We start from the raw sequence: 22,861 nt of genomic DNA, 5'->3' as shown, positions 1-22,861 counted from the left end.
TAGAAACCTATATCTCAGCTTGAGTGATTAATTAGTTTATTGCATATGAGTGTCGCAGGATCCAATGGCGGGACTGCCCACGTTGGCATGTCCCGCCAGTGCCAATGGCGGGTCTCTCTCCTCTCTTCCTGTCTCGCCAGCACCAATGACGATATGTCTTCATCTCTCCTAGTCAGCCTTGTCCTGCGAGTAACAATGGCGATATCCACGTAAATAACAGACCCCCCTTACAATTTATTTTAAAACAGACCCTATTTGAAAAATTGTTTTTAAAACAAGTCCCCTACAGTAAATTTATCACCTTAAGTGAAGGAGAATGAGAAAGGCTCAAATCATTAGGATCCATAAGTTTGACCATTAAAATATAGTATGGGGTCATTTTATTTTATTTTATTCAGTTCATCATCTACTCATTCAATTAATATAGGTGTGAAACTTGGGATTGCTACAGTCAAACATTATGTTTAGCAAGTATAACAAACACAAATATGTATCTTCAAGCCACAAGCTCCATGTGCAGATTCTGATCTGAAATGTGTTTTGCAATGATCATCACAAGAATTATCATTTGGGTCACAAGTATCACCAGGCAAGCTTACTACCGTACAATCAGGTTGTACCAATGCCATTTGCACTTGATTTCCTACACCAAAAGATACTCCCTTTATACAATGGTAGGTATAAATAATATAAAAATATAGGTACGTGATTATCAATGGATTTTTTATGTAAATTTTAAAATAAAAAATATTACAACTAATATACATTTCTATTTATGTCAAACAGAGCATAAGGGAGAGGGAGAAAGGATACAACTTTTATGTGGTTCCAATTGAAAAAACGCTTGGAAGTCAAATCAAAGCGTTCAATAATAACTTTTGTGTGTATTAAATATTTACAAATGCAACCAATTAAAATTTAAAATTAATATTAAAATAATTATTTTAAAACATCTTAAAGTTTTGATCAATTATACATATAAACATTATGTTCGTACGAAATTACTTTCTTAAAAAAATAATATGCAGTACGAAAAAAGGGGTAAGCACATGAAATTCTAAGAATTAATATTGTGTTTATGAAAAATACAACACTTAGGTATGGTATTTTATTCAGCGACAATTTTTATTGAGTGATGATAAAAAAAATAAATTTAATGAAGTCCTCTTGAGTTAAACCTCAGAAATTAACCATAGAAACGGGAGGCATATGTATAACCAAACAGAATTGAGAATCTTTCATATTCCATCTCTTCATCCTTAGATTTCGTCACTCGCGGAATGTAAAATATCTATGGAAGGGTATTTATGGGTAACATAAATGCGTTATTACTGGAGACAGAATGAATAAAACTAACATGATTCTACAAAATGCCAAGCAAGCAGAATTTCTTCCGAAGCTAGCCAAGACAAATTCACAGTCCGTAATGCCCCTTCCCCTTTCCTTTTGGTAACCAAAACACACACCGCATAACAAAGAATACTACAAGAAAACGAGGAGAGAGAGAAAAGTGAATGGTTGTCTTTTTTACAACTAATATACATTTCTACTTTAGTTGTTCAGCCACGCACTTTCTCTATCTGTAAGCTCTCTTTTTCTCTCATTGTATCTTGTTTCCTTAAAATAGTTATTGTAATCTTCTATTCAGAATTCAAGTTTCAAGAATCAAACCCTAGTTTAGTTTCTTTTAACGATTAACCCTCTCTATCTTTTTTTCACTGTAGGCGTTTTCAAATTTGAAGTCAAACGCGTTCAATCGTCGTCTTTGTCATTAATTCCCATATTGTTTCCACGGCAGCTTTTTCTAGCAGTAAGCTTCGCGATCTATGAATTCTTTTTGTTTCATACCTAGATCTTCTTGTTTATTCAAGAACGGTTACCTATTATCTTTTACACAAGGTCGATGGAACTATGAATGATGGGGTGGATTTGATTCCAATATCAAGCCGCAATGCAAAGCCTCCAGGTGTTGAATTGTGGGCAGTTCTTGATGTCCCTGTACATTAGGTTGGCGCTTCTTGGAAAAATTTAAGCCATTCACTATCAGGTCTCTTTTGTGCTTCAATCAACTTCATGGAGTCTTCTACCACTTATTCTACTCCTGAATTGGCATTTCAATCAGCTTTGGGCAGTTTAAGATATGGTACACTGCCACGTGAAATCGATAAAGTGTGGGTGCCTCTACCAGATGAAATTCTATAATCATTTGCAAAATTTTGGTATACAAGATTGGCCCTGTCCCTGAAATCGGAAAGTGTGGTTGCCTCTATGAGATGAAATTCTATATTCATCATCTGCAAAATTTCGATATGCAAGAATGATCCTGTCCCTGGAATCGAAAAAACGTGATTACCTCTATGAGATGAAATTCTATATTCATCATCTGCAAAATTTCGATATGCAAGAATGATCCTGTCCCTAAAATCGAAAAAATGTGATTGTCTCTATGAGATGAAATTCTATATTCATCATCTGCAAAATTTTAGTATAAAAGAATGACCCTGACCCTGAAATTGAAAAAGTGTGGTTGCCTCTATGAGATGAAATTTGATATTCATCATCTGCAAAATTTTCGGTATAAAAGAATGACCCTGTACCTGAAATCGGAAAAGTGCGGTTGCTTGCCTCTATGAGATGAAATTCTATATTCATCATTTGCGAAATTTCCGTATACAAGAATGGCCATATCCCTGAAATTGGAAAAGTGTGGTTGCATCATTGAGATGAAATTCTATATTCATCATCTACAAAATTTTGGTATACAAGAATGACCCTGACCCTGAATTCAGAAAAGTGTGGTCGCCTCTATGAGATGAAATTCTATATTCATTATTTGCAAAATTTTGGTATACAAGAATGGCCCTGTCCCTGAAATCGGAAAAGTGTGGTTGCCTCTATGAGATGAAATTTTATATGCATCATTTGCAAAATTTTGGTATACAAGAATGACCCTAACCTTGAAGTCGAAAAAGTGTGGTTGCCTCTGAGATGATTTCTTTATTCATCATTTGCATAATTGGGGTATTCGAACCCTATATAAGAATGACCCTGGCCCTGTAATGAGAAAAATGTGGTTGCCTCTATGAGATGAATTCTTTATTCATCATCTGCAAATTTTTGGTACATAAGAATGACCTAAACCCTGAAATTGAAAAACTGTGGTTGCCTCTATGGTACACTGCCACGTGAAATCGAAAAAGTGTGGGTGCCTCTACCAGATGAAATTCTATAATCATTTGCAAAATTTTGGTATACAAGATTGGCCCTGTCCCTGAAATCGGAAAGTGTGGTTGCCTCTATGAGATAAAATTATATATTCATCATTTGCAAAATTTCGGTATGCAAGAATGATCCTGTCCCTTAAATTGGAAAATGTGCTTGCCTCTATGAGATGAAATTCTATATTCATCATTTGCAAAATTTCGGTATACAACAATGACCCTGACCCTGAAATCGAAAAAGTGTGGTTGCCTCTATGAGATGAAATTCTACATTCATCATCTGCAAAATTTCGGTATACAACAATGACCCTGACCCTGAAATCGAAAAAGTGTGGTTGCCTCTATGAGATGAAATTCTACATTCATCATCTGCTAAATTTCAGTATATAAGAATGTCCATGTCCCTGAAATCGAAAAAGTGTGGTTGTTTGCCTCTATGAGATGAAATTTTATATGTATCATTTGCAAAATTTCGGTATACAAGAATGGCCCTATCCCTGAAATTGGGAAAGTGTGGTTGCCTCTATGAGATGAATTTCTATATTCTTTATCTGTAAATTTTCAGTATATATGAATGACCTTGGCCCTGAATTCAGAAAAGTGTGGTTGCCTCTATGAGATGAAATTCTATATTCATTATTTGCAAAATTTTGGTATACAAGAATGGCCTTGTCCCTGAAATCGGAAAAGTGTGGTTGCCTCTATGAGATGAAATTTTATATGTATCATTTGCAAAATTTTGGTATACAAGAGTGACCCTGAACTTGAAGTCGAAAAAGTGTGGTTGTCTCTGAGTATTTCTTTATTCATCATTTGCAAAATTGGGGTATTCGAACCCTATATAAGAGTTACCCTGGCCCTGTAATGGAAAAAGTGTGCTTACCTCTATGAGATGAATTCTTTATTCATCATCCGCAAATTTTTGGTACATAAGAATGACCTAAACCCTGAAATTGAAAAACTGTGGTTGCTTCTGAGTTGGATTCTTCATTCATCATCTACAAAATCTGGGTATATAAACCCTTTAAGGTTGACCCTAACCTTATAATAGAAAAGTGTGGTTGCCTCTATGAGATGAATTCTTTATTCATTCATCTGCATAATTTGGGTATATAAATCCTACAAGGTTGACGTTGACCTTGTAATCGAAAAAGTGTTGTTTCCTCTATGAGATGAATTCTTTATTCATTCGTCTGATAATTTGGGTATATAAATCCTACAAAGTTGACCTTGAACCTGTAATCTAAAAAGTGTTGTTGCCTTTATGAGATGGATTCTTCATTCATCATGAACAAAATTAGGGCTCTGATCCTATAAAAGGAAAATTGTGGTTGCCTTTATGAGATGAATTATTTATTCATCATGAGCAAAATTAGGGTATATAAACTCTATAAGGTTGACCCTGACCATTTAATGGAAAAGTGTGGTTGCCTCTATGAGATGAATTCTTTATTCATTCATCTGCATAATATATAAATCCTAAGAGGAATTCTTTATTCTTCATGAGCAAAATTAGGATATATAAACCCTATAAGTTTGACCCTGACCATGAAACGAATAAGTGCATTTGTCCCTATGTGATGGATTCTTTATACATCGTCTGAAAATTAGGGTATATAAATCTCATAAGGCTGACCCTGAAAACGGAAAAGTGTGGTTGCCACTATGAGCTGAATTCATCTGAAAAATTGGAGTATCTACAAGGTTGACTCTGACCCCCTAAACAAAATTTTTGGTTGCCTTTATGAGATGGATTCTTTATTCACTTAAAAATTAGGGTATATAATGATGACCCTGACCTTGAATTCGGAAAAGTGTAGTTGTCCCTTGGAGATGGATTCTTTGTTTTAAAAAGAGATGTTAATTTTGAGCCCCAATGACCCGAAACCAAGCTGCATGTTTAAATCTTTGTTGCATGACTTCAAATCAAAAGGCATATTTTAAGGTATATAAACCCTTTAAGGTTGACCTTGATTCTGAAATCGAAAAAGTACAGCTGTCTCTATGATGGATCCTTTATTCATCTGAAGGCTGCTCACACTGGTGGAGGGACTTGAGGAAGATCTATCATAACTCTGGTCAGAGCCTCTTTCAACAAAACTTGGGATGGAAGATTGGGGGGGGGATAGAATCCATTTCTGGACAGATAGATGGTTAGGGGAAGACTGCACCCTAAAGTAGAAATATAATTCCCTGTTTTTGATCAGCAGACAACAACACAGCACTATCTCACAGATGGGGAATTTTTCTGACGATGGCTGGAGATGGGATCTCAATTGGAGGAGGAATTTATTTGACCACGAAAGTATATTGGCAGTGAATTTTATGGATGATATTTCCTCTATTCTTATTCAGAGAAATGTGAAGGATACTATGGTGTGGAAAGCTGAATCTACAGGAGTATATTCCACCAGTTCAGCATATAGAATGATGTTGAATATCAATGCCTCAGCCTCAGATGTTAGAATTTTCAAATTAATTTGGAAGATGAACATCCCCCCAAGGGCAGCAACTTTCACTTGGAGGCTCCTCAAGGACAGATTACCTACTAAGGGTAACCTTCTAAGAAGAAATATCATTATCCAAGATGCTGATTGCCCTTTATGTGGTCAAGTTCAGGAGGAAGTGGGTCACCTGTTCTTTAATTGCCAAAGGACACTGCCCCTATGGTGGGAATCCATGTCATGGCTACAGGTTGTAGGACCACTCCCAACTGCCCCAGCAAGTCATCTAACACAGTTTTGTGAAGGATTCCGAGCTAATGTAAATCATAGCAGATGGTATGGGTGGTGGGTGGCTCTAACTAGTACTATTTGGCATCACAGGAATAACCTCATCTTTCAAGGAAACCAATTCGACTCTTCGAAAGTCATGGAAGAGGCTATGATTTCAGCTTGGTCTTGGCTAAAAGCTAGGGAGAAAGGTTTCAACACTAGCTTTAATCAATGGTCCTCTAATATAAAGGATCATTTTGGTTAATCTTTGGGGTTTTAATTTTCTGATGGGCTAGTTTGGGTTTTATCTTTGGGAGGCAGCACCAATGGTGCTTTGTATTATCTCTTCATTCAGTACCACTTGTACTGTTTGTGCTTATCTTAATAATATAATATACTATTTGCCTTCCAAAAAAAAATTCATCTGAAGTGTACAGGCCCTATAACATGATCCTTGCCCTAAAAATGGAAAAGTCAGCTGTCTGTATGAGAGAGATTCTTTATTCATCATTGAGATATATTGATTTTGGCCTGAATGACCCTAAATCAAGCTTCATGATTAAATTTTTATTGTGAGATTTTAAATCTAGATACAATGTTTTCCTGACCTAATGAAAACTATAATATAAAATGTATTATTGATGCCACCTAGATGGTAGGTATGATATGATGGCCCTGAATGCATTTTTTATATGAATGAAAACCCCAGATGGAATTACCAAATTGCGAATTTGGGTTTGATTCACTTGTTATTACTTGAATAATTAGATGGGGCAAAGGTATGAGACATTGCATTTGATATAATTAGTTTGCTAGAACTTCAAAATAAATTGTACTTGTGACCTTGCACTTTTATTGTCAAAATCATGAATAGTGGTTCTTGAAAGTGTATATTCTTTGAATTTGATGTAGACTACCTTAAAGACTCCTTCCTTGAATCTTGAATCTTGAATGATGACAATTTCCAGAACTATGGGATTCGTGAAAACTTTGTTTATTGTGACTTACGAATGTAACATCTATCTTGCAGTTTTTTTATCATAATTGTTTGTATTACTGTATGGAATTTGATGTGGTGGTGGCTCTTAAAACATAATTCAACTGTTGTTCTAACTCTCGGAACTTTCCTACTAGTTCACAACAGCTTTCGCATTTCAAGTCGCACATATAGAGAAACCTTCACTTGCAAACACTTTTAGGCGTCAGATTTTTTCCACTCGTTATTACAATTTATACATGAGTTATACTTGGATATTAATTATGAGTAGCTCAAACTTTCTTTACCCTTGGAAGGCATTTGTTAGAGGATAAATTTTTTATTTTCTAGGAATCATAGGTCGAAAAACTTAGTTTCCCATGTTTGATATCTATTTTAAAAGAAATAAAATTCCTAGGAAAATTCCATGTTTGATAGTTCTATGGAAGTTAAACGAAACATTGATGTTTTAGTTCTCTGTGCTTTTCATTTTTTATGGATGCCATTCAGGTTTTTGTCAGGGATATTTTCTTCTATTGCATTTTATGCCAAATAAAAATATGTCGTGGAAGGAAATTATTTGTGGTTCTAATATCTTATATATGATTATTATTCACAATAAGAAAAGCCTTTTACCCACAATAAAGTTTGTAAGGAAGTCCTTTTTGTGACATCAAATACTTATGGGCCTTCTGGGTTTCACTATTTCTATTGTTATAGTCTGGTTTTCATTGCTTACACATATTTTTTTCTTACGTTTTTGTGCTTTTACTCTGGCTTGTAGCAGCAACGGTATATAATTTGTCGCATTCTGATTGCTTATAATATTTTTTTCCTGAATATACTAAGTAACATGTGGATTGGTGTTTAATGGACAGGTTCAGAAGTATCATATTAAAACAATGGAGTTATCTTTTAACAAGGTCGATGGAACTATGATAGATGGGGTGGATTTGATTCAATATCAAGCTGCAATGCAAAGCCTCCAGGTGTTGAATTGTAGGCAGTTCTTGATGTCCCTGTACATTAGGTTGGCGCATCTTGGAAAAATTTAAGCCATTCACTATCAGGTCTCTTTTGTGCTTCAATCAACTTCGTGGAGTCTTCTACCACTTATTCTGCTCCTGAATTGGCATTTCAATCAGCTTTGGGCAGTTTAAGATATGGTACACTGCCACGTGAAGCTGTGTGCACTGAGAATCTTACACCTTGGTTGAAACTCCTTCCTTGTTGAGATAAAGCTGGACTCTCTTCCTTATTGGAGAGACCATCTATTTACAGAAGCTTTTACCACTCTCAGCGGTTGCACTTGACAATGTCCACAGATCATTCAGATGGGTCAAGATCAGGAATTAATCTAGAACAAACAGTTACAGTTGTACTCCAGCCTAATGATCAGAAAGCAGGTATGAACCATGTCAGTGAAACAAAGATACAATACAACCAAGCTGGTCCCTGAGTTCTATATTTGGAAGAAAAATCAGTGGAAGATGTGTTCTTTCCAAGTTGAGTAATGTTTAACTTCATGCTGAGAGAGATCTAGTCTCTCAACTTGATAATCTCTAGAAGAGTACTGCTAAATTTGCTGTTAATGACACAGGTCCTGAGGATTTTAGAAGGAATGTTGGCTTTGAATTATCTGTTACTCCCAAAAGGGTGCATGCAGAAATGGAAACGAGCTCCTCAATTCTGTATGAATATCCAATCAAAGAATACACAGAGACTGAACAATTTGATTTAGGCCTAACGTGGAAGCATCCAATTGTTTGGTATAGCCCACATGCACCTTTATATGCCAGTAGATTTTCGATGGGAAGTGGGAATGAAAGGGGTGCTATTGCAATATCCTTGAAATTGATCCAGGGACTTGTTGCAATCAATAACGTTAAAGAGAGGTGTAAGTTTCAAGCTAATGTTCTCCAAATTGTGCCTTTGGTATGTTAAGGTATATATTATCATACTTTGCAATTAGTAGTTGATGAAAGGCCTCAAGCACTCACAGATTTTGTTGAGAAAATGCGTGTTTTGCCTTCCAAAGACAAAGTATCACCCGGGGTGATGGAGATGGTTCTCCAATGTCATTGTGAAATGAAGTCAGCTGTGTATTGAGTATAGTGTTTGATAAGGTTTGATCAAATTTTTACTTTCCATTTGTACTTTAGTAGTTCTTTTTCCTCTCAATGTTTGCCTCACTTTTTTTTTGTTGACATTGAACTGTGTAAGTTAATGTTTGTAAACAACCTCAGAAATCTTAATAAGGAACTCATTGTATTATATGAAATAGGAGGAATCATATGAAATATCAATTTGATTTATATTTATAACTTTTTAAAGTAGTGATGGAAGTGAGTGAGCCAGGCCAAACTCTGGCCCTGCTTGAGTAAAGGTGAACTGCCCTTTTAGCTCATGGGCTTCCCTTAAATTGTCCAGGACAGTAAAATATAAGCCTGTTTAACCCTTCCTCTTTTAGGCTGCTATGCTCATATGGGCCTTGTTGACCCATTTATAACATACAGCTAACTACATGTCACCATGGCATAAAAAGTTGATAGTAATGTGGTATCGGAAGCCTTATGTGATATGCTCACTTTAGATTATTTTAGGATGGATGAATAGGAAATTGGTTTGTTTTTCATATCAAATTGGATTTTGACCTGCTTTTGTTTGTCTGCATAGGGCTTCTTACACATTGATGAATACCCTCCAGATGTTAATCAAGGATTTGGCATTCCATCAGCAATAATAAGCTTTCCTGACTTCCATGTTGGTTTGCAATTTTCTGATAAATCTCGAAGCAAGTCACCACTGTTGTTTACAAGTTATTTGAATCTCCACTCTTTCTGCTTATAACACGTATACATATAGTATTCGTTAGTCATGCCTCTAACTATCTGGATTTGTAATGCAGGAAAAGAGTCTTGTTCTCTCTTACACAGAACTTTTACTTGTACCCTTGACGACTCCTGATTTCGGTATGCCATACAATGTCATCACAATTACATGCACAGTTTTTGCTTTGTATTTTGGATCTTTGCTAAATGTTCTCTGGAGAGGAGTTGGAGAGGAGGAAAGACTTTTGAAAAACAAAGGTAAACCTTAGCTCATGACGACTCCTGATTTCAGTATGCCATACAATGTCATCACAATTACATGCACAGTTTTTGCTTTGTATTTTGGATCTTTGCTAAATGTTCTCCAGAGAGGAGTTGGAGAGGAGGAAAGACTTTTGAAAAACAAAGGTAAACCTTAGCTCTTGTATTATCTGCATCCTGGGACTCAAGTAATGAAGTAATTCAATTTTGTACAACAATGAGCAATCCCCAAGCATGGTGCTATTGTAATTAACAAAGCATTCTTACCTTAACAGCCATAAAAAAGAAAGCATCCTCACCTTTTAAGATTCACTTTTCACTTTGTTCTCTCTCTGCATTAGCTTTCCAGATTGTTGCCTAATACCTTCACTGAAATTAATGATCACATGCACTTATCACAAACTAGACATGAAAAATTCATTAGCAAACTAAATAGTCTACATGATTTTTTTGTGTTCTAGTGGTCCTCTTATATGAATGTCTTTGTGTTGCTAAAGTATATTAATAGAAACATGGTATCTTATCATAAAGGATAAGAGATTTAAACTTGTAGAACTTTGAGTGTTTGGACTTCCCAATACCCAAAGGCCCCAGTTCTCTCACAAATGACAAGATTAATAGGCAACATGCCTTATTTGTTAAACCAACTAACCTCACTAATGGGTATCCATCATATATAGACTTAAGTCTGGTGTGGAGGATTTAATCTAAATTTTGATTTGTAAGAGTAACATGTACTTTTATATCATAAATTTTAATTGTTTACAGGCCTAGTGCTATGTATTTTAGCCACTGCCTTCCCTCTCATTCTTTTGTTTAATTATTCTTATTCAGCTGCTAACGTCTTTGTTCTTCTACCTGTAGATGCCAACAAAGCAGTGTTCCTTCACCAAGTGCTATCTAAACTATATCTGCCAAGCTTAGAGGCAGACCGTTGGAATCAACTATGCCCTCTCCCTTGTCATCGTCCTTTGTTAGTCTAAAATTGTTCTTAGAGTACTACTGGTTGCAGGAATTGCCGTTGCATGGCAATACTATTCATAATGATATCTTCCAACTAAGTAGTTTTACTTGTACTATAGTCTAATTGCATGTATTTTCATGTACAATACAAACCTTCCAGTGCCCAATGTGCCTTTACTTTCTGTTAATATATCATCTTGGTACTCTTATTCCACTTTTTTAAAGTGGGTTCATGATATTAGCTTTATAATTTATGTATGCATGGTTTAAAACTATTTTTCAGGATGGTAGCACAACACGGTGAAGAGTTGATGTAGTTAAGAGGAGCTTACTATCATAGAATCTGAATATCCAATGACTGAAAGTGAGTACGTAAGCCTACTTGGCCTTCTAAAATCAAGCACTTGCTCAGTCCTTCGAATACTAGAATACAAAATATGCTTATTCTCTAACTTTCCTTGTATTTTCTTTATTTTGTACAAGTATATAATTTTTCCTGTCTACTAGTTTATAATTTGATATTTAAAATACTCTCAGTTTCCTTGGATTTTCTTTATTTTGTACAAACTTCCTGTGACAAGCTCTGTTTGGGAAAATTTATGCAAGTTTTCAAAATAAAGGGGAGTTTTGTGAAGTAATGGCATAAATTCAAGGGAGTTAGGACTTAGGAGTAAACTAGGAGTAATTTGTAGAAATTAGTTTTAGAGCATTCTAATATAAAACCTTTCTTATTAGCATGTAAATGTCCAGGTACTTTTAACATACAACATTTGCTGGTTTGTGTTAGAAGTCTTTGTATCACTTGGTTTTTTGTTTTTTATTTTCATTTTACTAACTTAACGGGAAGACAAAATCATATATCTTTAATTATGGGGGCTTTTGGAGACATTTTTGAATCTCCACTAGCACATTTCTTCCTTCATCTTTTCTTTATATTTTTCCTCTCAAGTTTCTCAATTTTTTTTCCTTTTCAACTTCTTCAGGAAGCATCCTGTCTCTGCCCCCTCTTCTCTCTGCCAACATGTTATGTGCTAGGTGAAGAAACAACCTTTCCTTCAGCTCTTGCATTTCACATACATCTGGCACAGGATACAATCATACAACTTCTCCCGTGGATATTGTGCCTTTTTTTTCCAGCAGGTTTTAAGATACCCCATCTATACAGTTGGAATATCGAACACCTCTAGTTGAGCATTCTAATCTCTGCAGTGAAATACTGGTAAAAATTGTTTTTATTCATAAATTTCTACTCAATTTGGTTCCTCAGTTCACATTTTAAGAAGTGATAATGTTATGCACTCTTAATTTAGCTATACACAATAATATCTGTAAGGATCAATTATTCTTGAATTGATTTTTTAAAAGTTTAATTAATTGAATATTATTTTAAGTATATAATGTTTTGTTTATCTATTTTTATCTTTGTATTTTTTTTTTCAATATAGTCACTTATAGAGAGTTGGAGTAGTTTTTAAAGAATCATTGAGGCCATTTGCATCAATTGCGAATAAAGGCTGCATGTTAAATAGACCAATTTGATTGATGAATTTGATTCATATTATATTTATTAGTTCTTATGGCAATTGAAATTCTATATTCATCATCTGCAAAATTTCGATATACAAAAATGACCTGTCCTTGAAATCGGAAAATGTGGTTGCTGCTGAGATGAAATTTTATATTCATCATTTGCAAAATTTCAATATATTAAAATGACATTTCCCATGAAATCGAAAAAGTGTGGTTGCCTCTACGATATGAAATTCTATAATCATTTGCAAAAATTTTGGTATACAAGAATGGTCATGTCCCTGAAATCAGAAAGTGTGGTTGCCTCTATGAGATGAAATTCTATATTCATCATCTGCAAAATTTCGGTATGCAAGAATGATCGTGTCCTTGAAATCAGAAAAATGTGGTTGCCTCTATGAGATGAAATTCTATATTCATCATCTGCTAACACTGCTTACTTTCACAAGTACATGAACTTCAGGAGAGCTTATAATAATATCCCAGGTATTTCTATAAATGGGGAGTGGATCCAGCAACCTGAAGCAGTGAAAAATGAAGCTGCCAACTTCTTCCATAATAGATTCACTGAGCAGATGCTTTCTAGACCTACCTTGGATGGTGTTCACTTTAAATCTATTTCTCAGAGGCAAAAAGATCAGCTGACTGCCCCATTCTCTGACCAAGAGATCAAAGAAGCAGTGTGGAGTTGTGGAGGGGATAAATGTCCTGGGCCTGATGGCCTTAACTTCAATTTTATTAAGGAATTCTGGGATGTGCTGAATCCAGAGTTTAGAAGATTTGTGGACGAGTTCTATGCTCATGGTACCTTTTCTATAAATAGGGAGTGGATCCAGCAACCTGAAGCAGTGAAAAATGAAGCTGCCAACTTCCTCCATAATAGATTCACTGAGCAAATGCTTTCTAGACCTACTTTGGATGGTGTTCACTTTAAATCTATTTCTCAGAGGCAAAAAGATCAGCTGACTGCCCCATTCTCTGACTAAGAGATCAAAGAAGCAGTGTGAAGTTGTGGAGGGGATAAATGTCCTGGGCCTGATGGCCTTAACTTCAATTTTATTAAGGAATTATGGGATGTGCTGAATCCAGAGTTTAGAAGATTTGTGGACGAGTTCTATGCTCATGGTACCTTTCCTAGAGGCACCAATGCTTCCTTTGTGGCTTTAATTCCCAAAGTGTCTCAACCACAGTCCCTAAATGATTACAGGCCTATATCCTTGATAGGCTGCATGTATAAACTGATAGCTAAGCTTCTATCTAATAGATTAAGGTCTGTTATGGATGACCTCATTGATGAAAAGCAGTCAGCTTTCATCAAAGGAAGACATATCCTTCATGGTGTCTTGATCCTTAATGAGGTGGTGGAGGAAGCAACGAGAAGCAAGAAGCCAGTAATGATTTTCAAGGTGGACTTTGAAAAGGCCTATGACTCCGTGTCTTGGTCCTTCTTGGATTATATGTTGCTTAGATTGGGTTTCTGCCAAAAGTGGAGAGGATGGATATCAGCTTGTCTTCATTCAGCAACCATATCAGTTTTGATTAATGGTAGCCCATCTAAGGAGTTCAACCCCTCTAGAGGTTTGAGGCAAGGAGATCCTTTAGCCCCCTTGATCTTCAACATAATTGGGGAAGGACTCACTGGTATGATGAGGGAAGCAGTTCAAAAAAATCTCTATAGAAGCTTTCTAGTTGGAAAGAAGGAACCTATTAATATACTGCAGTATGCTGATGATACTGTTTTTGTGGGTGAGGTTGATTGGCAGAATGTTCATACTGTAAAGGCCCTACTTAGAGGCTTTGAATTGACTTCTGGATTGAAGATTAACTTTGCTAAAAGTCAATTCGGGATAATAGGAGGTGGAGCTAACTGGGGTTTGGAAGCAGCTAATACCCTGAACTGCAGGCAAATGAACTACCCTTTTCACTATTTAGGCATTCCTATTGGTGCCAATCCTTCCAGTCTGCTGGTTTGGGAGCCTCTCATCACTAAATTCAAAGCAAAATTATCAAAATGGGCCCATAAAGATATATCCATGGGGGGGAAGGTCACACTTATTAATTCTGTTCTCAATGCCCTTCCAATCTATCTTCTGTCCTTTTTCAGGATTCCCCAAAGCATTGTCCAAAAATTAATTTCCTTACAAAGGAAATTTCTATGGGGAGGAGACAATACTCATAATAAAATTCCTTGGGTTAAATGGGCTGATATTTGTCTGCCCAAGAATGAGGGGGGATTGGGTATAAAAGATATTTCGAAATTCAATGTAGCCTTGATGGGTAGATGGATATGGGCTTTTGCAGCTGGTCAGCAACAGCTTTGGGTAAGAGTTCTAATTTCTAAATATGGTGGATGGCCTGAGTTCCAGCATGATACAGACAAGAGGGGATTTTCTCACTGGTGGAGGGATCTTAGAAAGCTATTTCACCAGTCAGATCACAATATCTTCAAGCACCACTTGAGTTGGAAGGTTGGATGTGGGGAAAGAATCAAATTCTGGACAGACAAGTGGCTAGGGGAAGACTATACCCTTGAGCAGAAATATAATCAGTTTTTTTTTATTAGTAGGCAGCAAAATTCTCTCATCTCAGACATGGGTGAATTTAATCATGATAGCTGGGAGTGGAACCTTAGATGGAGGAGAAACTTATTTGATCATGAAAGTGATTTAGCTTTGTAGTTTATGGAAGAAATCTGCTCTGTCCCTATACAACGATATATCAAAGACTCTATGTTGTGGTTGGCTGAACCCCATGGCCAATATACTACTAAATCAGCATATAGCTTGTGTATTAACCCCAGTACAACAAGTGCAGATGGGAACATTTATAAGACAATTTGGAAGTTGAAAATCCCCCCTCGGGCAGTGGTGTTCTGTTGGAGGCTTCTTAAAAATAGACTTCCCACCAAGGCCAATCTTTTGAGGAGAAATATCAGTATGTAGGAAGACATCTGCCCTTTGTGTGGAAGTGTTCAGGAGGATGCGGGTCACTTATTTTTCAATTGTACCTTGACAAGAGGTTTGTGGTGGGAAGCTATGAGTTGGATCCGGGTTGTAGGCCCCCTTCCAATCACACCGAAGTGTCATTTCATTCAATTCTGTGAAGGATTTGGGGAACCTAAGAATCATAAAACAAGGTGTGGGTGGTGGATTGCCTTAACTAGCTCTATATGGCAACATAGGAACCAGCTGATCTTCCAAGGAAAACCTTTTGATCCCTATAAAGTCATATGGACCATGCAATCTTTTTAGTTTGGTCCTGGATGAAGGCTAAAGAAAAAGACTTCACCTGTAGTCTCAACCACTGGTCTTCCAATATAATGACTTCCTTTGTTTAGGGTGTCTTCATATTATAATTAGGTTGGGTGGTTTTTGGAGGGCAGCACTTATGTGCTTTGTAATCTCTTTTCAGTACCTTTGGTACTGGTTTGATTTTATAATATATATATATATATATATATATATATTTTTGCCTTCCAAAAAAAAATCATCTGCTAAATTTCGGTATACAAGAATGTCCTTGACCCTAACCTTGAAATCGAAAAAGTGTGGTTGCCTCTATGAGATGGAATTCTATATTCATCATCTGCAAAATTTCGGTAGATAAGAATGACTCTGTCCCTGAAATCGAAAAAGTGTGGTTGCTTGCCTCTATGAGATGAAATTCTATATTCATTATTTGCAAAATTTCAGTATACAAGAATGGCCCTATCCCTGAAATTGGAAATGTGTGGTTGCCTCTATGACATGAAATTTTATATGCATCATCTGCAAAATTTCGGTAACAAACCCTAACAGATTCTAACCAATTCTAACAAAATACAGCTTTAAATATTAAGGAGGTGCAGTTAGTTAAAACTAACTACCATTACCACTATATTATGACAACTTATCACTAGATGGGTGATATTAGCAAAATCTAACATCCCTTACAATTAGTTTACAAAACTGTTTTCACAGTTGATTGACAACATACTCTAATACCCCCCCCCCTTCAAACTCAAGGGGGAGAGTTTTCAGGAGAAACACTCTTCACATTGAGTTTGGCTCAAATAACTTCAAATTCTGATGCAGAAAGAGGCTTAGTGAGAATATCGGCCCACTGATCTAGAGCTGAAACATGGGCAATCGTAAGCTGCTTGACCAGAATCTCCTCTCTTATAAAAAAAAACATCAATTTTCATGTGTTTGGTGCGATTGTGAAAAATTGGATTAGGTGCAATAAAAATTGCACTCTGAGTATCACAAAAAATAATAGGAGTGGTGAATGATACTTACAATTTTGTTAGCAAAGTATGAATCCAAGTTAATTTAGTGGAAGTATGAGCTATATTGCAATACTCAGCTTTTCTACTAGACCTGACAATGACTTTCTGCTTTCGAGACCACGAAGAAATTAAGTTTGGACCAAGGAAAATAGCAATCCCTGAGGTAGAGTGTCTGTCATCCACATTAGATGCCTAGTCAACATCACAGAAAGCTCGAATAGCTAAGGGTTTTGTAACAAATGTAGGTTAAAAAAGAAAACCATGAAACAAAGTGCCCTTCAGATACCTTACTATCCTTTTTGTCACTTTCCAGTGAGAATTCAAAGGAGCAGCCATAAATTGGCAAACTTTGTTGACAACAAAACTAATCTCAGGTCTAGTAAGGGTAGCATATTGTATTGCACCAACTACAGACTTGTATAAGGTTGGATCATGAAAGGCATCAACACCATGTCGAGACAACTTGCAGTTGGATACCATTGGAGAAGAAATAGAGTGAGCTTCAGCCATGTTAGTGTTGTGAAGAAAATCTCTTATGTATTTGCTCTGAGTCATAAGGATAGAATTGTCGAGCAGATACTTGATTTCTAGACCTAAGAAATAATCTAGATGACCAAGAAATAGAGTGAGCTTCAGCCATGTTAGTGTTGTATCAGTGAAGTTGAACTACCTGTTAGAATAATATCATCTACATAGACTAAGAGATAAACAACATGCATTTGTTGGCAAAAAAATGAATAAGATGAATCACTTTTGCTCCCAATAAAACCAAACTACAATAGAGTAGATTTTAGCTTGTCAAACCACTGCCTTGGAGCCTGTTTTAAGCCATAAATGACTTTGTTGAGTTTGCAAACCAATGACTTATCTGCAACTTCAAAACTAAGAGGCTGAGTCATGAAAACAGTTTCTTCAAGTGACCCATTCAGAAAAGCATTATTTACATCAAGTTGAAATAATTTCCACCCATGAGACAAAGCTAGAGTAAGAATGATCCGAATAGTAACAGGTTTGATCACAGGAGAAAAGATTTCATGAAAATCAAAATCATGAACTTGATGAAATCTCTTGGCTACCAATCGAGCTTTGAACCTGTTAATGGAACCATTAACATTTTCCTTTACCCTGAAAATCCATTTACAGCCAATAGCTTGCATATTAGGAGGTAATGGTACCAAGTCCCAAGTGGGAGAATGTAATAATTTTGGTCTTAACATTTTGAAAAATGAAAGACTCCATCAGTTTTGGAATTGAGAAACCAATTTGAATGGCTACTAATGAGTGGTAATGACCACTAATGAGTGATAAGGGCTATTAAATACATACTTGATGGTAGAATGCCTAGCACATGTATTTGGTCCCTGAGTTCATCTCTTCCAATTCATTTGATACACCATCTCACCATCTAGAGAGAGAAAGAGAGAGAGCTTAGAAGGACCAAAACAAGACAACTATTTCATGGCAATGACTGGAGGTATGATTTGATTTTTGTTTTTCTGTAACATCACATGTTAAAAAGTTTAGTATAACAAAAATAACTCAAATGGTTAAACAGGGAAGTAAGTCATCTACTTTCACTCAATTACCCAAACATTATATATTAATTTAGTTTTGAATCTAATATTAATAATATTATTTTCTTTCATCAATTTAATAAAATTAGTTTTGTAGAAGGATGTTTTTTTATCAATTTATTAGTTTGAAAAATGCTATAACAGACAAGGGCTTAGCCAAGAAAGTGACCCACCCAATTAAATTGTGACATCTGTCATTTAACTGTTAATTAGTTTTAACTTTTCTAAATATTTTTTCTTCCAAATTTATCCTTTTTACTTTGCACAAAGTCACAAACACCGTGCTTGCAGTAGATGTTCTTTCCAAGCTTTAACATGTCTTAGATCCCTTCATTACTATGCAGCGAGAGCATTATGTGACCAGCACCGAGTGCTATGACAGAAGCAAATACAACGACCTCAATATCATGATGCAACGTTGCAATAGATCGACTTGTTGCGATGCACCCTTGTCAACGGTTTGACTGGAATGCAGTCAGTTATGAGAGAACAAAAAAAATCCATTGAGGCACTCTCCGTCTTCAACGGCCAACATCACGATATTGTTGAAATGCAGATCACCAGCGGGGAAGAAGAATCAAATTGGCCAAATAAAAGGGGGAAAACTTTATGAAAACCAAAATACGGTCAATAAGGATTTCAAGATTTTGGTGAGATTGCGCCAGTTGTAGGGTGGGTGGAGGGGTGAGGCCAAAGGTGAAGAAATGCCAAATTTGGAAAAGGAAAGACATTTTACAAGTTAAAAATAATTAAAATTTGATAGACATATATCACATTTTGAAATGGGTCGTTCACTTTTTTCGAAGTAACTCTTTTTTTACATGCCGAAGACGATACATATTTTGAGGCGGGGGGAATACTTTTTTTCTTCTTATATTGGACAGCTTTAAGAGTTTTCAGCTACTTCCTTTGTTTCTTTCTAATTATAAATTTTTAAAAAAAAATTATTTTTATTTATCTATTGTTGGTAAATTTTAAGATTATATTCGTTATTTTTTATCAATTATGTTCTTACTTATCTTCTAATCTTTAATTAATTAATTTACACATATTTATTGTGAAGTGGAAAGAAAAATGAATAAAATAGAAAATCCTATAATTACTCTTTTTATAATTAAAGAAATTATATTTCTTAATTTTTTTTCATGACAACTTAAAAGACACATGAAAAGTAATGGAAGGAGTGTCATGTACTAATGTTTAGTCATTTTTAGTGTCACACGTGCCTTTTTCTGTAGCCTTCTCCCGTCTTGAAGTCTACTTTCATTTCTTCCATTTTCACCAACTTGCTTTTTTTGTTTGGTTTCTTTCTTCTTCATTTTTGTGGTTTGTGTCTTGTATCCTCACTTCCAGTTTTTGCTTTTATTTTTTGTTGAGTTTCCAGCTACTAAGTTTTTCATTTTGTGATTTTGTTTTTGTTTCGTTCATACTTGCAGGAGAAAACCCATCTCTTCCTTCTCGAGTTTTCTTCAACTTGGTGGTAGTGCAACGTGACGACGAAGAAGCATCCAGCAGGTAAGGTTTTTTTTTTTTTTTTGCTTTGTTGTTATGTATGTTTGCTTCCTTTTGGTAGTAACATTGATCTTGCCTATTGAATGTTATTTTTCTATTGAATGCTTTTTTCTTCATTATTTTGTTGGTTTTGTTATTCCAAGTTACTCCATGGTTTTGCGACCTCTTCCGTGAGGAAGTATCCAACATACTGACATTGACTCGTATCTGCACATCAGCAAAGGTTTGTAACTTTCAATCTTCATAGATACTTGAGATTCAACATTTTTATCCCTAAAGTTTCAATTTTTTTGCAACAAGCAAAAAAAACTGAAATAGATTCACGGGTAGTTGAGATTCAACATTTTTATCCTTAAATCTCAATTTTTTTTAAAACAATAGTAGAAAATTAGTTGTTGCTTTGTTCAATGGGGAAAAAAATGAAGTTTTGAACAAACACATGTCTTCTTTTTACTCTCTCTTAATTTTTGTTATTTTTTTGTTTTGATTAATTATTGTTATTATTATTATTAATCTCCATTCCTTTCTCAAGGCCTCACTCTTCCATTCCACCCCTCCCCTGCAACGTAAACACCACAATTATTGGGACTCTGTTAGTTTCTCTCAATCCCCTTCGCTTTATCTTTTCGTCATTTGATTCAACAACTTCTCTTGATTTATATCAATTTTTGTCTCTTTTAATTAGTGGGTCTCACCACCCCAAATTTGTGTTTCTTTTTTATTTTGTATCCATTTTTTGCAATTTGAGAACTTTTTGTGTAATTCAACAATGTTATTTTTATTAAATTAATGAGAAGGTGTGGGGGTTCGATGTAATTTGTTTACGTGAAAAGTGTTGTTTACATGTTTTGTTGCTGAGAACTATTTAATTGCAGAGAAGGAGCAACCATACGTCCAAAAGGTTTAGAAGGGTGCAAGCAAAACACAAAGTAATGGACAGTATCAATGAATATGCAGAATCCCTCTTTCAGGTTCATGATGCCTTTTCTCAATTATTATTATTATTATTTGTCTTTCTTCTTTGCGATTTTGCTTCTTTGTTGTGACTTTCTTTTGCATCATTTTTGTCTCGAACCTTTGTGGTGAAACACATTTTTTAGTAACACGGTGACTGATATTGATTGTAATATGTGTAATGTTCTTGAAAAATGATCATTTTTGTCTTTAGGGGTCTAGTTTTATGGATAAGTTTTGTGAATATGAATAACTTCTTACTATTTTGTGTGTTGCTCTTAACTTTGAGAATGTATATGTACTGAGTGTGTCGCATGCAAATTTAGGAAGTGCCACATACTAATGTTTAGCCATTTTTAGTGAATTCCTTTTTAAATGAAAAGAGTGCAGTTGATGAATCAATATAACAGTTAGTACAATATGTGGATAATTAATGCATTTAATGATTAATGTTCAACATCGAATGTATTTAATGTTGAGCGTTAAATACGTGAAAATGCGTTAAATGTATTTTGAAATTAATTTTCAGAAAGCAATTAATTCTTGAAATTAATGCTTTTCAATCCCTAATGTATACAATCGTCTAGAAATTAATTCTTGAAATGCGTTTAATTTTTAAATTGGTCCTTTCGCGTGATATGCTCCAAATTACAACAGGACAAAAATAAAATAACTTTTTTGGTGCGTAAAAAATATATTTGTAAACTTGAAAGAGATGTTATAATTTTTATTAATGCGTCGTTAATATATTAGTTCCTAAAGTATTAAAAATGGTCTCTCCCAATTATTGATTTTCTCTTTCAAATTAATCCCTCAACGTTAATTAAAGATATCAATATAGAGAATAAGGTTATATTTGAAAAAATATTTTAGTTAGATTCTAACTTGTTTATCTATTTAGTAAATAATTTGTTTAATAATTTCTAATATTTTTTGAAATATTATTTAAAATAATGTTTTTAAAAACTCCCGCTTCTAGCTTTTAACTTTATATTTTTTTATCATTAATAGATTTTATTATTTTTTAGTTATTTTAAATTTTTTATTTTAACAACTAATTTTATCAAATACTTATAATTTAATAAATTATAGTTTTTCAGTTTCTAATTACCAACTTTCAGCTAATTTTATCTATCATAATCTAAATTGATGAATTTTCAATACATTATATCAGGGATTATTTGTATAATTTTATTATTTTAAGAACTATTTAAGAAAGAGGATGATACTTGATTTATTCTTGTTAGGTTTATCAATTTATGTGGTGTGTGCGTTGCATTATAAAAGCCAAAATACCCAACATTATTATTCTCAATCCAATATGTTAGGAAGACTAGTAAAAAACACGTGTGACAACGTACAAACGATATTTTTAAATTACGATAATTATATGTAAGAAGCTTTCATCTACTTGATTAAGAAGTGACCAAATTCTTCCAAAGTTGCCAAATTATTTGATCTTGTTGTTACTTGGTATTGTATATTCTTCATCTGTGATCATATTTTAATCTCAAAAAAATGTAATCTTGATTATTTTTCTCCCCGGTGATTAGGAAGAGAAATCCCAATCATCAGGGTACGTTTTTTCCGGAAGAAAGATCTGAATATGTTCGATCAGGGATCGATATTTCTTCTTCTTATTATTATTTAGGAAAAAAATATTGATCAGATATTTTGTATTTAAGAGCATTTAAGGAATGCAGCACGAGGAAGAGAGGGAAAGGCACGGCCTACGTAACATGCAGAGGAAAGAAAAAGCTGTACAAGTAAGAAAAAAAATAGAATGTAAATAGTAACAAGTAACAACCTATATACGTATACTAGAAAAGAAATAAAAGTTTGTACTCAATTTAATAAAAACACGCAAAAAATAAAATAAAATAAAAAAGGAAGAAAGAAAGAAGATTGGTGGAGATTAGGGCAAACCCAATTTCGATTGTCATATGAAGTACTACTGCAACCATTTTTTTTAATTCTAACTATAATTTTTCTGTTCATCGTCCTACACATTCCAATTGGTGTGAAAAGCAGTGATTGTTGTTGTAGCTAGTAAAAAAT

General features: G+C 34.7%; 1 long non-coding RNA gene and 1 pseudogene across 1 annotated transcript; both read left to right on the top strand.

Moving 5' to 3' along the window:
• The first annotated feature begins 1,253 nt into the window (after positions 1-1,253).
• LOC114374438 lies at positions 1,254-5,838 on the top strand. Its single transcript, XR_003658566.1, has 3 exons — positions 1,254-1,582; positions 1,725-1,810; positions 1,900-5,838. It is a non-coding gene; the product is annotated as an uncharacterized LOC114374438 (long non-coding RNA).
• Positions 5,839-5,900: 62 nt separating this feature from the next.
• On the top strand, positions 5,901-21,066 carry LOC114373417 (annotated as a pseudogene).
• Positions 21,067-22,861: the final 1,795 nt, after the last annotated feature.

Source organism: Glycine soja, chromosome 11 (assembly GCF_004193775.1).
Source record: "Glycine soja cultivar W05 chromosome 11, ASM419377v2, whole genome shotgun sequence".
Classification (NCBI taxonomy): domain Eukaryota; kingdom Viridiplantae; phylum Streptophyta; class Magnoliopsida; order Fabales; family Fabaceae; genus Glycine; species Glycine soja.
The sequence above is the reverse complement of the archived record's forward strand: the minus strand, read 5'-3'. Positions and strand labels throughout refer to the sequence as shown.